This window comes from Nyctibius grandis, chromosome 16, assembly GCF_013368605.1.
Source record: "Nyctibius grandis isolate bNycGra1 chromosome 16, bNycGra1.pri, whole genome shotgun sequence".
NCBI lineage: Eukaryota > Metazoa > Chordata > Aves > Nyctibiiformes > Nyctibiidae > Nyctibius > Nyctibius grandis.
Genome location: NC_090673.1, coordinates 4695244 through 4702861, shown reverse-complemented (window position 1 = coordinate 4702861; position 7618 = coordinate 4695244).

Here is a 7618-nt window from a genome sequence, read left to right as displayed (position 1 = left end):
GGCAGGGGAAGGGAGGGAGGGAAGGGGGGACTCTGGTCCATCCTCACTGCGTAGTCCCATGTCCCACCGTCGGCCTGGCCTGGCCATGCACATACTGTTGCCTACAACTCTAGTTGCTGCATTGATTTTGTATTTTCATTGCTGGGTTTTGTTTTCTTGCGCTCACGGAGAATGCAGGGGCCTTCAGGCATATGATACGTGAGGAGTGCAGTGTCTTACCCACACATGTCTGTATAGCGTACGGTTCAAATACTTTTTTTGGTAGAGACTTATTTTTGTTTGGATTAAATGTTATAAAAGAACCACAACTTAAAAGGGACGTTTTTGCCGTGAGCATTTGATTCTGGTGTATCCTCCTCCAGTAAAGCAACTATCAATTGCTGCTTATCACCACGTTTTCCTTTTTGTGTGCACAGTTACTTACAGGTAAAGACTTATTTTTTGATTCATAATGTCCTCCTGTGTTTTCTGAGTCACTACCAAGGTGCACCACATGCTGAGGGAGAGGGGAGGGAGAGAGAGGTTGCCTCATCACTGAGAGCTGTTAATTATTTCTCTTAATTACTTTGCTGAACCTAGGTTAGACTATCACTGTAGACAATGAACAAAGCCTGAGTGATATATTAAGCACTGGTCTGGTGTTGAAAGGCCATTTCCAAATGAGCCTGCGGCAGGAGAAGGCTGGATAGCCTGGGGATGCTTCTCCAGGGGGACCTCAGCTGTCCAGCCCCACTGCAGCCCCCCCCAGAGCTGGTGCCGTGATGCACCTTTGCAGAAAAAGCTGTTTATTTTTACTACCTTTACGCAGCCAGAGCCTGAGGCTTCACTATAGAGCTCACAGGGACTAGACCAACTCATTTAAGGCTTATAAACATGCTGCTATCAGAGGGAGCATTTGCAGACAAGCACATAAATGACGGCAGAAGAAACCAGAGACAAGAAATTATGTAACTTGATCAGAACAACGGGAATGTCATGAACACAAGAGCTTTAATTTTGTCATGTCCAAAGATTTGCCAAACCAGGAGCTGACTGAGTGGAGGATTAGAAGATGGGAGACAACCCTCACCTCCAGCATGGTCAGTTCTGGGCTAGTTCTCTTGACAAGGGAACAGCCCTCGGTCACCGTCCCAGCTCCACCCAGCCCCCTCACTCCCTGAGCCAGCCCAGGAGCCCCACGCAATCCCCCCTTGAGCCTCCACTGGCATTTCCAGGTCTGGTGTCCTTATTGGAGCTTCTCTATCAATGCCTGTTCTGTTTCAAGGCTCTCTCCCCACTGTCCTGTCCCTACAGCCCATCCTGCTCTGGGGGGCCTGTCCTGGGAGCAGCCCACGTTTCAAAAGTGCAAGAGCCTGCAGCATCTTCCAGCCTAACACTGCAGATACTGTGTACGCAGCCCATGTCCCCAAAATGCAGCCACCTCCACTTGTACTGTGAAAAAGGAGAAGAAAACAAGAGCGAAGGTGCTGGATGGATATTGTCACATCAAAGAGCAACACAAAGAGATCTGGCGCGCATTTCGAGCGGCATTTAACATCACGGGTAGGTCACAGGACTTCGTTAATCCACCATAAAATAAATAAGGGTTAAACTCCCCCTGCTGAGATTTGATCTGTGAGGGAGAGGGCTGGCACAAGCATTACCTCCCTTTCTTTAATGCAGTCGGTTGCTGTCTGTTGTTATTGACACTCGCTCTTTCTTTGTAGTTTCTGACTGTGATATATTTAAAATCCTCATATGTTGCTCTTCTTACAAGTAATAGCATAGAACAGCCTGTAACAAGATCAAGATCTCTAATGGCACTTCTGGAAGGTGAATCAACATTCTCCTTTCCCTGTACTAGTGTTTTTCTCTAGAATATTAGATTAAGCGACTGAAAATTTACTACTTCATAAAGCCGCATCCCAGACAAACTCTGCACCCAGCAGCTCCCCTGCAGACGCACGCTTTTATTGCGATGCAAGCAGGAACGTGCCAAGCAGCAGCAGCACTGAATTCACATAGAAAATAACCCCAGAAGAGCACAATGAAGCTCAGAACAGCCCAAGAATGAAGACCACTGAAGGTGATATGTCACTGTACTGGACCTTTTTTGGTTTGGGGGATTTTCTCTTGGTTGATTGGATGTTGGTTTGTTGGTTGGGGGTTTTGTTTTTAAGATAAAACATCATTGGCTTCCTAACACAGCTCCAGAGATGCTACCACCTCCCTATGGGCCCACAATGCCAGTAATGTTCAGTCCTGGACCTTCTTTAACCAAAGCCCAATGAGTAGTTCTGTAACTTCAACCAGAAGTAGAAAGCTGTGGTGCTAACCCTCCTGCAGCTGTGCCAAAGGACACCTGGAAAACGTTAAAGATGAGGGGGGCAGAGGGGAACAAAACCAAACCAGAACACAAGTCCACCCTCCACACTATGTATACGCTTCTTAGGCTCTTAGTAGCCGTGCAGAAGCAAAGCCTGCTGTGAAATAGTAACTGCGAAGGACAAACGCAACATGCTTCATCTCGCAGAAGAGATCAAATGGCCTTTGGGCTGTGAGCAGGAGCAGAGCCAAAAGAGGGAGTTTCAGCCTTCCCTCCCGCGGCTCTGCCCCGTCTGCAGGCTCAGACACAAAGTTAGCCCTGCGTCTTGGAGATCAGGATGGTGCTTTACCTGTCCAACAGTGCCGGAGAACTTGCAATCACATAACACAAACCACGGCAAGACAGAAAAAAACCTCTCACACAAAACTTAAACTTGGTATTTAAGAAAATAATTTAAAGCTGCTGAAAGCTTCAGCACTGAAGACCCATTAACTGCAGACATCTGTTAGCACATAAGTGTCTACACAAAGAAAATAGAGCATTATTGAAATAATAGAGAGAAAACATCACAGCAAGTACCCGCAGATCTGAAAGTTCATCTTCTTTAAGATAGAAATATTTGTACATTGGTTAATGCTTCCAAATGGGAGAAGTTATCCAATGAGCTTGATACTTTACCCGTGGAAAGGTTAACCAAAAAGTACTTCTCTTTCTGAGAAAAGCCACTTGTACTCTTTCAAGAGGTTTTCTTGGGTATCCTGTTGCCAGCATTTGATTCGTCTGAAAAAGTTTTTAAATTACACTTCTGTCTGCAAGAGAGTGACCTCTTCAAACAGTACAAGTAGAACATCTGATTTTTCTTGTTTACCTCAAATTCGACTCTGGTTTTACCTATTTAGAGTACTGACAAATCTAAATAACCACAAGCCCCAAAGCAACAAAAATCTGCCTGATGTGACAGGCGGCTGTGGCCAGGCTGAGTCCACAGCCCCAGCTGCAGAGAAGTCAACAGCACTTTGGCTTTATGCATATTTGCTCACTCGCCAGATAAAAACGTTAAGCCTACAGTCCCTGGGAGCTGAGACAGAAGGAGGGGGGAAAAAATTCCATTAGCACTTACCAGGTATGGTATTTGGTTTTATAAAGATGAGGAAACAGACATCTCATCTCTAAGAGTGATTCGTAAAGAGTCTCGTGGAAGCTGGAGTAGTGAGAGAACCAACGCTTTAGTGGTAATAAAATTAATGGTCTCACCAACCAATTCAGTTCTGTAATTGGCTTTTATAAAAAGTCCCAAATGTAAATAAAACAAAGTATAAAGGAGACGCTGAGCATTCTTGCTCAGAAATAAGAGCAGAGCTGGGTTTTGGATACAAAGGATTTTGGATTTTTATCTTTGGATACAAAGAGATTTGTATCACCATCTTCCCAGCCCTCCTGGCAGGGAGTTGGAGAGTTTGGCCACTATCACAGGGAAACCAGCTAAAGATCACACACTGATTTGAGATGCAGAGAAGAGCTTCAGACTGTCCTAAAGGCTCCTTTGTCATTTTGATTCTCCGGGTGTCGTAACAAGTTTCACTGCAGGGTGAAACGTGGGAGGAAAGCCTAAACCCACCCATTTTTACCACGTAACTACCTTCTCTCCTGGCCAGCACCAATAATGGGCTCCAAAAGCTCCGACCCCACTCTGTGCTATTTCAGGGATTAAAATAAAGAGTGGGGAAACTGATGGGATTTCGCTGTAGCAAAGAGAGTTCTTGCTTCATACAACAGTGAAATCAGTGACAAAATCGGACAGCCACAGCAGTGCAGCCTGGCAGGCTGTAAAACAAGGTTTTCTGCGGTTTCACAGTACCAAATGTAATGTGCACTCAAACCACCTTCATTTTCATTTCTATCACTATTTGCCTGGGAGTTGGTGGCAAATTAGTCGAGGCCTTAGCAGACAGGTACATATGGCTGGAAGGTCTCATGTGTCAGCGATATTCGAGGTACAAGGCTGCTTAACTTACATTTATTTGCACTGAAGAATAAGGCACTGGGCTGCTTTCCAAGCATCTTAAAAAGACAAGAAAGGAGACCTCATATATGACTTGGGAATGGACCCGTTGTGGCAAGAGACTATATTATATCATTAACATTATAAATTCCATTTACAATACAGCAGTCGCTTCATCCATCACTTATTCATGCAGACTAGAGAGAACATCTTGCATTTTTAGGACTGTGGCTCTGCTTATCCTTGGTATTGTTACAGTCGCTGGGCTGTGAACAAGCAAGCCCAGCTCCAGCTGTTGGCTGCTCTGGTCTCTCCCTTCTACAGGCAAAAGTAAACCCCAGCATCTCACCACATTTCTGTAACTAAACAAAAAAAAAGTCTCAACTCTGAAATCACTGGGGTTCCATGTTATTTTTTGGCTCTCAGCTGGGACTGGGAATGTTGTTTACCCTCAATCAATATGTTTGGTCACTGCAAGTTCTTCCTCGCTCTAGAAGCACACGCTGCTCAGTGCTTCCCCAGCGTCAGCACGGCAGGGCTGGGGCTACTTCCATGGTATGGGCTGGCACGAGGAAGAGGCCAAGGGCTTTTCCAGTCTGCACACCTTGCACGACTCAGTCTCCCAGCTCCTGTGCCTCCACCCATTAGACCCAGCTGCTAATTAGTTACTGCACTCAGCTTCTCTAGGAGACAGTTCTGTAAGACCTCATTGCCCCGCCTGTACTACCAGCACCAAAAGGATGAGCATGGAGAAGGGACTGGGAGGCGAGCATGATGTTTCCACCCACCCAGCAGCGTGGCACAGCTCTCTTGCCCACCATTCACACCCGAGGCACCACCACCTCTCAGTATTCCTCAAGCCCATCCGCTACCAGCACCACCACACCGAGGAGCGAACGCCCTCCCTGCTACTCTTCCAGAGTGAGTTAATGCTCCTGCAAATGGCCAGTTTTCCTCTGGCGGGTCAGCACAGCCGTAGGTACCACCGATAAAGTCACCGTTAGTAAGCCAGGACTCCATAGCACAGAGCACGTACAATGAAACACTAAGAACGAAGCTGCCAAGCTCAGAGGAAGCATGGAAGCTTCTGTATAAAAACCTCAATACTGCTTCTTCCCAAGTTCTTTGGCACAACCTCAAATTAAAGTGTTTTACATAAAGTTGTGTTGAATATGTTTCTTTACTGATTTTTCTGACTTGAACATTCAGCAGAACAATCACTGAACAACCTCCTGTTAATGGTTCCGAGATGACATTCAATGAACACAGCAAGTCTACACTCAGCTCACCAGCACTGACTGTCCTTCATTCCTCAGTATTTTATTACATACCATAGGAATAGAGAGAAGTTATGAAAACTGTACCTAATGTGTTTGTTCCCCAGTGGAGATTTTATTTGAATCAGTGGGAAGCGTGCTTTGGAGTGGAGTTTGCTTGGTTTTCCATGTTATGGGTATAAAAGAGAGAAAAAAAAGTAATTAAAACTACAAACCTACTCTGAGTGATATGTGAAGAGGGAAGAGTGTTCCAAGTACAACAACCCAAACATTTTTTTATTAAAGAATATACCATTAACAATACAGACTGATACGGTCGGTATCAATAAGCTACCGCTGAAAGACTGACAACTTAGGTCAGATAAATCTAGTATTAAATAAGGAAAAACGTCTCAGCCACTGACCATACCACAAAGCTGATTTATGGAAAAATACAGGCATTATAGAGTACATGACCTCTGTGCTGTGTACAAAATACAATAAAAATGAAATGTTAAAACAAAATTCCTTCCAGCATGTGGTAAGTATAGCTCAGTTCTGAAATGCAGATTAAGGAGAAAGAAAACTAGAAGAAATTTCAGAGAAACATTCTTTTGCCAAATCGTATTTAATGGCCAGAAAAGCATTTCCTCATTCACACAGTTGCCAGCTTCACTTTATTTACATAAAGACAGTCTAAATGGCTTCCACAGCTATAGGACCCTACAGCCATTTGCAGAATAGCAGCCTTTTTAATGTGCTAAGTAGAAACAGCAGGCAGGTCAGCACAGCCCTGCCAAGAGGAGCCAAGAGGTTTGAAAGATGACAGTATTTTTAAGTATTCCTATTAACATAAAGGGAGACAACACACAGAGCATCGATTCTGTGATGTGGGAGTGACCAAAATGTCCCATTCCTGACAGTCAGATTCCTACAGGCAGCCTTCCTTCTCACACAACGTATACAACATCAAGGGAGAGTCACGGCAGTTTTAGAAGAGCCTATACTGCTGACAAGAGGTGGTCAGGGTTCACTGAAGCGATTAAGATTGCAACGTAATGAATAACTAAAGCTAAACAATGCACATCTGCTCATCTCACTTCACAGGCATCTCCAAGATTCTCCCCTATTATCTCAAAACACTCTGTACTACGCAGCACAATGACCTGGACAGTCACAGACAGCAACTAAAAGCCTCCCAACACACCTACAATGCAGTTGGTACCAGTAAAGCACGTTTGTTCTGGGCTTGGATGCATTAAGTTTTACTGGCAATCGCAGTTTGAACCACTACCTGATGTTCTGTACGGTAAGGCACTTGTATTTCACTGAACTGGATCGCACGTACCTCCTCAGCAGTGGGTTAAAAGGACAAAGCTAATGCTAATCACGGCAAGGAATGTGTCGGGACAGAAAACACAACTCAACATTATGGCTAAAATCTGGCCAGAGAAGTCCAGCAGCACAAGTCAGTTAGCAAGGGACAGCAGGATAGTGCCTGCTCCAGGGCAGGCTGTATTTTAACACAGAGGCATGGCGATAGCAACCTGACCACTCACAATGCTCCCAACTGGAATTAACAGAGCAAGGTGCTGCCTGCGCAGGCAGGAGAGCACTAGGCCACCTCCATGCAAAACTCTCTGCACATGAAATGTTGCTCTTCACCTCGAGACAGACACATACTCCAGAAAAGCAAAGTGATACTTCACAGTGACCCAAAAGCATTCTTAGCAGAAATGATTCCACTTTTATTGTGAAATGTTATGATGAGAGGAAGGCTTCCTTAAAAATAGCTCATTTTTCCCCCCACCCCATTTTACTGGTTATATATTCTTCCATCACCACAGTGGAAAGAATCCAGTAATAACACCTAGAATGAACTGCTTGCCCTTTTTCTCTCTGTAGAACTCCAAGAGCTCTATACAAACATACTCAAGTGTCATTACCAATAAGTGTTAACTAGATCTTTGACTCAGATTCCACAGTGCTGTTGATTACTCGTCACACAGACTCACTGGGACCAAACAGACCTCGTAGGCTTTAATCTGCAGTTTG